General features: G+C 36.7%; 1 non-coding gene across 1 annotated transcript; it reads right to left on the bottom strand.

Moving 5' to 3' along the window:
- Positions 1–6,919: 6,919 nt before the first annotated feature.
- On the bottom strand, positions 6,920–7,026 carry LOC111737999. Its single transcript, XR_002779651.1, has one exon. It is a non-coding gene; the product is annotated as a U6 spliceosomal RNA (small nuclear RNA).
- Positions 7,027–8,309: the final 1,283 nt, after the last annotated feature.

Raw genomic sequence — 8,309 nt, 5'->3', positions numbered from 1 at the left:
TATTACTGAACAGTGGGGTGAAAGTCTTTTCTCCCTATTGACCTTTTCTGGCACCACGCTGGCAGGAGTTTTGGGGAGCTTGCTGTAGCCTCTTGAGGGTATAGATTTAAGTTCCCTACATAGCCTTTGTCAGTGTTTCTGTTGTGTTTGACTAGAGTAGAATGATATTGTCTAAAAGTTTCTCATCTTGCTATTTCTTTTCTCTCATCCTTTGGCTAGAGAGAGTAGACTTTTGTTGTTGTTGTTTCCTGTACTCATTGATGTTTCTGGGTTATCAGCATCTTTGACTACAAGTCTAAGATATACAAGGCAAAATCAATACCCAAAGAACTTACCGCTCTGTCATTCTTTAGATCCTACGGTCCTTGCCAGACTGTCTTCACTCTACCTTTCAGAGTCTTCTGATGTTTGTTTAATGTACAATATCCAGAAATTTTAGTTGTACTTATCATGAATAATAGGAAAAATGTCTGCTCTCTTCCCAAAAGTGGTAATGACATTTAGCTGTTTAAAATCCCCTTTGTTCTTTAAATCTTAGCTCAATATTCTTTCTACTGGGAACCATTCTCTAACTTTCCTTGGGACCTAAATCAATTGACTATTAGAGGCTCTCATAGAAGCATTAATTTCTCTTCTTTCTACCATGTCTTTTAAAAGAGAGATTTTAAATAAAATTGACATTATTTGATTAATGTGCCTCTTTAATTGGACTCTAAAGTTCATATGAGTGGTGATTATGGCTATGTTTTAATTATTTTATTTGCAATGCCTTAAATCTGTCTGGCACTAATAGTAGAGTCACAACAATATTTGTAGAATGAATAAGGCAGTTCAATAAAGTAGGAAGGGCTCTAGATTTGTAGATGGATTTTGTCACTCTACTAGAAGTGCAATATTTATATCTTTTTCATTCTTTACTCCTCTATTTTCACACATGTTGATATTGACATAACATGTAATTCTTCACATGTGACTCTATGACTTCCAATTTTTAACAGCCATATTTCCCTTCTTTCACTTTCCCTCTTTTCTAGGAAACTGTAGTCTTGCTTTGTTTCATTTTATTTCTATCTTTTGTGACAGGCGCAGTGCCCAAGATGTGGTGGGAATTCAATAATTATCAAATGAAATTAAATTGATATGTTTATTATTATTTAATGAGACTTACATGAGATTTCTTGTGTAACATTATATATCCAGGAAAATGTAAGTAGAAGGAATAAAAATTTATGGGGCAAAGAGTTTTGTTTAGAAACTCCCCTGATTTTTCAATGGTTCACCCATGAACTAAGACAGCAGGTTGAAAATAGTATATACATTTCAAGGAAAGAACACAAATATTCACTCTAGAATAAACACCATAAAAAGTTGCAAGAACACATACATTTGAAAACAAAAAGAATGCGAACTGTGTTTAGAGGCCAACATTTTTCTGAAAAAAAAGGTAAAAGAATTTTTTCAAATGGAATCAATTTTATCTCTTACCAACTCAGAAAAAAGGAACAAAGAAAAGTAGTCTTCAATTAGGCAGTTGACATTGGCCATGGGAAAGAAAGAATTGTAAAGAAAGGGTATACAACCTTATACTGACCTTTTCTTTAGCAGATCAGGTCCGTGTCATGGGCCTTTTGGCATTGCCCATAGGATGACAAGGAAGGAATTATCCCAGGGGCAGTGTGATACCAGATGCTTCCGTCTTCTGAGAAAAACCATAATTTGTGGTTGTGAGAAAAAAAGAGAAAAATCACAGGGAAATCCAGAACATTTATGGTTCAGATGTGTGTGAAAAGGGGAAAATGGGGAGTAAGACAGGAGACCACCAGTGAATAGGTATAAATGATGGTAAATATTTATCTAATATATACTATGTTCAGGGCTCTGTTCTATGAGCTATACATATATTAAATTGTTTTACTTTTATGACTGGTGTTCATATCATGATATTCATGTTGGGTATAGAAGCTACAGTATTCTTGTAGGTATATTGATATTATCTGTCTTCCCAAGTTGGAAGCAGGGAGATGTATGTTTGGGATGAGAGAAGAGATACCTTACACCCCAATTCTATGCTTTCTGTTATGAATAGAACTGTGTCTTCCAACCAAAATTCCTATGTTGAAGTTTCAATGCCCAATACCTCAGAATATGACCTTATTTGGGAATAGGATAATTGTAGATGCAATTAGTTAAGAGAAGGTCACACTGGGGTCAGGTGGGACCTAAAACGATATGACTCGTGTCATAAAAAGAAGAGATCTGGACACAGATGCATATACAGAGAACACACCATGTGAACATGAGGACAGCCAGAAGCAAAGCCAGCAACAGATTCGTCCTCAAAAGCCCTCAGAAGGAACCAACCCTGTCAACATGCCGATTTCAGTGATGTGGCCTCCAGAACTGTGAGACAATCAATTTCTGTTGTTTAAGCCACCCAGATTGTGGCATTTTGTTATGGCAGCCCTAACAAATTAATATACATTCCCTGGAGCTCTGACCTTCATAATTTTAGAGATTATGTATTCTTTTGAAAATATAAATATAAGAATACAGGCCCTCTCTAGAAATGCAAACGACCAAATTTTACACACAATTTCAAGAGTTCACAGGTGTTCTGCAGGCTCTTCACAGATCTCCACCCTCTCCCTAGGCAAGACTGAGAACCTTTGTCCTCGAGTCAATGTCACCTCACCTGACCCCTTTCTTAGGTGATGCCTCCCAAATATATGGCCCTCCATTTAACATGACTGTTCAAAGAACCACCCTTTACTGTGTGACACAATCTTTCAGCAGCAGAATAAGTTACTGCTCTGAAGAGCTGGTCCCGTGGAGCTGTGACTCATATGACGGCATTCAATTACCTTAGAAATACTGTGGCCCTATGACAGTCACTTGTAAAACATACAGTTATTTTCCTTTATCTTTTTTCTTTTCTTTTCTTTTTTAAATTAAACCAATTTTTTTCTTGTAATTGCTACATGTAACTTATAGGGCTAGGTACAGAAGTAGGTAGAGTAAGCTATCATTTGGGTGTGCTTTAGGGAAAGAACTTGAACTCAAAGTGACTACTTCTATTTATATTTAAAATTCCAAATATAATTTTTTAGGGGTGTATATGGTAAAAAAGGAAAGCAAGAGCCTGAGGAAGTGGTTTCCCAAAGGATAGAAGTGTTCTTGTTGAGAATATTTGGGGTGAGGGGCAAAAACTCTCTTTCCTTCCTTCACACTCCACTTAGAACTGACAGTGTTTACACATATTCTGGATGTCATATAGTGTGTTCTGTATGCACTAGGCTGAAGGGCATTATGAAGAGAAACAAGAACCACTTACCTACATCTTCCCCTGTGTGTGTTCATAGCTATGTCTTATTGTCTAGGAGTTGGCTTTCTCTTCCTGCTCAAATCCTCTATATCTCTGCTGTTGTGGTTATAACTCTGTGAAGCTCCACCTGTCTTCTGCCACAGTTTTCTAACTACGGGTAACAATTGTCTTTGCTATGGTTTCATGCGATTGTTGAAGAATGTCTTCCACCTGTGTTTGTATAATTTTTCTCCATCATGCACTTTGAGGAAGAGATGCCTTGTCTTGATATTGCCAGTGCCACTCATATCGATCCATAAGAGTGAGTCTATATTGTTCAGCTGTTATTATTGCCAAACATTAAACACAGTCTGGCAGATAATCTTGTCTGCAAGCCAAATGAGATGTTAGAAAGCCAATTTGCTGCCACAGGACAGAAGGATCACCATTTAGGATCTTTCCCTTCATGCTGCTCTTTCCTCATATTGGCCTCTCTTTCCGGAATGTTTAATTGCTTGTGCTTATCAAAATCCTGCTCACGTGTTACCACCTAATACAGATGCCATCTCCTGGAAGCTTTTGTAGCTTTCTTAATCATATAGATTTCCACCTTTTATGATTTTTCTTAGGTCATAGTATTCTACTCACGGTGCACTTACGTTAAGTCCAACATTGGATGGACCGAAGACAATGCCTGGCCTGACTAGTTTTGTGGTCTCCCTCAGTACTTCACACATGGTGCTCACAGCTGCGTGCACAGGATTGTACCCCCCCACCCCACCCCTAGAAGCCTTTTAATACATGGCTCTGCCACTAATTCTTCCTAGAGTAATCAAAATTTAGGTTGGTCTTTGAATTTGAGACAGAAAGTAGTTTAGAAGATGTAAAATTGAAGAATGTGTGCAAAGGGACATAATGAGAGATGCCAATCAGTATCATTTACTGAGCCCCTACAGTATGTAGTAAAAATGCAGTGGGAAGTTAAAAGATAGGAAAATAGATAGTAGGGGAGGAAGTTGAGATGGAACCTTGCAGAACACTTAGAATAAGTAAAAAGTTGTAAAATATTTAGATCAGTATAGCAATTTGCTTTTAAGGAACTTAAGGGAATTATGTAATATAGACACAGATCAATCTATTGTTATAAATTTCATATCATCAGAGACAACACAATGCCTGGAATCAAGTAAGAATCAAGTAAGAATATTTGTGAAACGAATGTGAAGTACTTGACATTTTGGATGAGAGAAGAGCACTGGACTGCAGAAAGATGGTAGAGAAAACCGAGACTGGGAGAGTGGTGAGAGCTAAGCAGATCATGAATCTTTCTGGTAAAAAGATGGATATGATGCTAGTACAAATGCCAACTATTAGCCCCTAGCTGTAATCTGCTCAACTCCAGAAACAGCAGCCCCCACAATAGAAACTTGAGGTTTAGTTGTGCTGGATCTCACCGGGTTTATCTAATGTAATCTGAGGGTGGGAAATTTTTTATTGTGGTAAGAACTCTTTTAACAAATGCTTAAGTGTACAATACAATGTTGTTAACCATAGCCACTATATTGTATAGCAAGCAGATCTATAGGACTTAATCATCTTGCAAACTTTTTTTCATGACATGCTCCCACGCTGCCTTAAATCAAGATAGCCACCCCTTCCCTTAGGTCTGGAACTAGAAAAAGAAACACTCTGAATAATCCACAGTGAGTAACCCTAAAATAATAGCCATAGCATTTTTTTTCTCTGGGTGTAATGAAGAGTGGGTACAAAGGCAGGTACAGGAAGTTATACAAATTAATGGAAAATTATAGTGAGAATGGAGAATGGAGTTTGGATTTTATTCTAGGTGGGATGCTTAGACCCTGGAAGCTTCTGAGTGGAGGAACAACATCACTGGATTTAGTTTTTTAAAGTTCTGTCAGGATGCTCATAGAGAATCGAAAGGGCAGGAATGGAAGTATGTTGACTGGTGGGGAGGCTAGCGTACTGATTGAGGTAAGAGTTAATGATAACGTACAGGGACAGGAGTAGAGGAGGCAGCAAAAAGGACTAAATTTAGAAAATGTTTTGATATATATAAGTGACAAGACTTGCTGATAGATTTATTGTAGGAGAGATGGAGAGAGGGTGCAAAGATAACTTCTAGTCTTTTGAATTTAGCAACTGAGTCAGAGAAAACTGGAGGCTCAGGAGGGGTGATTAAAGCTACTGTTTTGGACAGATGCCTAATAGACAGGCAATGGAGATGGTGAGTAAGTTGTTGGATATATGAGCCTGGGATTCAAGGGGGTGGTCAGGGTTGGATAGATATATTGGGTGATCATTAGCAGAGCGGTGGTATTTATATGTCGGACTAGCTAAAGCCATGAGGAAGAGTGTTGATAGAGGAGAGAATGGAACCCTGGCATGAGTCCTGGGCACTCTAGCATTTAGAAGTTAGAAAGAGAAAAAGGAGCAAGCAAAGGAGATTGAGAAGGAGAGGCTGCTGAGGAAACAGGAAAATTAGAATGGTAGATGTCAGAAATAAAAAACATGTCAATAAGGAGTGATAACTGTGTTAAATGCTGCTGGCATATTGAGAAAGATGAAGTGTGAGAGGTGGCTGCCAGGCAGGGCCAGGTGGAGGTGCTGATAAATTGACTGAAGTGAGTTGAGTAGATAGTAAGAGGCAAGGAAGTTGAAATAACTGTTTCAACCAGTTTTTCCTATAAAAGCAAGAAGAGGAATGGAATTGTGGGTAGAAATAGGAACAACTCATCTATTGCAACAGGAGTGAAAGTGTAATTTAAGGGTATAGATGCAGGTAGAGATTAATTTGATATTGAAAGCAAGAGGCTGTTACCTTCGGATTGCAAGAAAAGAGAAAGGAAAATAATCACACTTTTTCCAAAATCATCCAACACCATATTTGCTGTGTGATGAAATGTTAAATCATAGAAGAATGGAATTACAGTAAAGTTCATGAATACTCACTGGGAGTCAATTGTTTTCATGTTTCCTGTTCCTACGCAAGTTGTTTAAACCAGTAATTTTAGCCTTAGAAAATCTTTCTAGTGAGTTCTGTACAGAAAAATAAATAGCATAAGAACATATAAAGTGTTTTAAATTGCTGTTTGGGCATCAATCGGATACATAATTATGCTTTGATTATTATCTCCAGTCCAACTTGTCTCTCTATAAATATAAAAAAAATACAATAGTGGAAAATTCAGTAATGACAGGTGATTACAAATAGTTATTCTTCTGAGCTGTGTTGTAGTAAGCATAAATACATAAACAAAAGCCATTTTGCTCTAGCCGATCTCTTCAGATTGCAATATTCAGAATTTTGATATTGTGTTTGCCTCTGCTTTGCTGAGTAATAGTGGACCAGCAATTTAGCTAGTCTATGAGCATTTTAATATATAAAATTGTTGACAAAGGACCAGCATTTTAAGAACTCAATGTCTTCTTATGAAATAGTATTAATATACATTTTTTCATATTTTTGTATGATAATGAAATACATAGAACATAAAACTTACCATGTTAATTTTTAAATGAACAGGTCAGTGGTATTCAGTACATTCATATTGTTGTGCAACCATCACTACATTGCATATTCAGAACTCTTTTCATAAAAATATGAACTGTTTTATGAATTTGCGTGTCATTTTTAAGCAGATGTCATGCTAATATTTTCTATATTGTTCCAATTTTAGTATATGTGCTGCCGAAGTAAGCACTGATACACATTTTATAGAAAACGTTTATTTATGTAAAGAGAAAAGCAACTACAGAATAGTGATCCTAAAAGATAAGTAAGAACCATTTGATTATTATTACCAAAAAAGACTTAGAGCAATTCCATAATGCTCCACATCAGGGTATTGAGGCATGGAGGTTGACTATGAAGTTCTCCCATGAAATACTCTTTGATGCTACACTCGGAGGCAGAAAATAGGGATAGATTATCATATCTGAAATAACATTGTTATACTTTCCTCATTTATCTGGTTGAAAATGAAACAACTCAAAGAAGATTCAAACTAATATTAACTGAGTTCTTACATATATGAGGCACTTATGCTAAACAATGTACATGCGTTGTCCCGTTTAATCCAACAAAAATACAATGAGGTAATGCTCTTATTTTTATTTTAAAGATAATAAAACTGATACTCAGAAAGGTATAATTAACTGCTCATGGTCTCATCACCAGTAAATTGTGGGTGACAGAGGGAGATTTAGGTCGGCCTGACTTCACAGCTCACGTTCTTAGCCTCTGTGCTCTACTGTGTCTTTTTTTGGTATGATGACAGACCGCATCTGCCCCCAATTTTTAAAACTTCAGGCCTTAGACACTCTGTTCTTATTAATATATTATTTTTGCTTTTGCAAACACTTATATGCCAAACAATGATACTTACCTCATCAAGGTTTTGAATTGGACTCTTACAATTATTTCCAAGTGTTTTACAAACATTTTCTCTATAACTACACTCACAATTTGTATTTTTGAAGAATGGGGGAAGATTTCATCAATGTTCTTCGGTGTAATTTCTCTGTATTCCCACTCATAATTTGCTGACTTCTGAAATGATGCTTTCGAAATTAGAACATCTCTTGAAATAAAACTGCTGTGCTAGAAGATGCCATTTAGAACTCAATTTCAGCTCTTATCTACAAAACATTCCTGCATCTACATTCTGATCCTAACACCTGTTATGCACTAAGAGAAAGATCTATTTCCAGAATTTGCCCTAATGGAACTTTATTATTAACACACAATCTCATTCAGGAAGCCCTTAAATTTTTGTAAGCCATTGGTGAGGTTTCTGCTTATTTTATTTAGACTTTGTTTTGTGAGCTTTCCTCACACAGCATTCTCACTGCTGTAAATTTTTGGCACTGTTTGCTGCAGTTAGATGGAAAGAGCATGGTTTTGGAAAACACCTGATCTGGTTTGATTTTGGCTCCTCCACTTATTGCACGTAATGCATGATTATGGTCAACTTATTTTTCATTG

Source organism: Pteropus vampyrus, unplaced genomic scaffold (genome assembly GCF_000151845.1).
Source record: "Pteropus vampyrus isolate Shadow unplaced genomic scaffold, Pvam_2.0 Scaffold33, whole genome shotgun sequence".
NCBI lineage: Eukaryota > Metazoa > Chordata > Mammalia > Chiroptera > Pteropodidae > Pteropus > Pteropus vampyrus.
The sequence above is the reverse complement of the archived record's forward strand: the minus strand, read 5'-3'. Positions and strand labels throughout refer to the sequence as shown.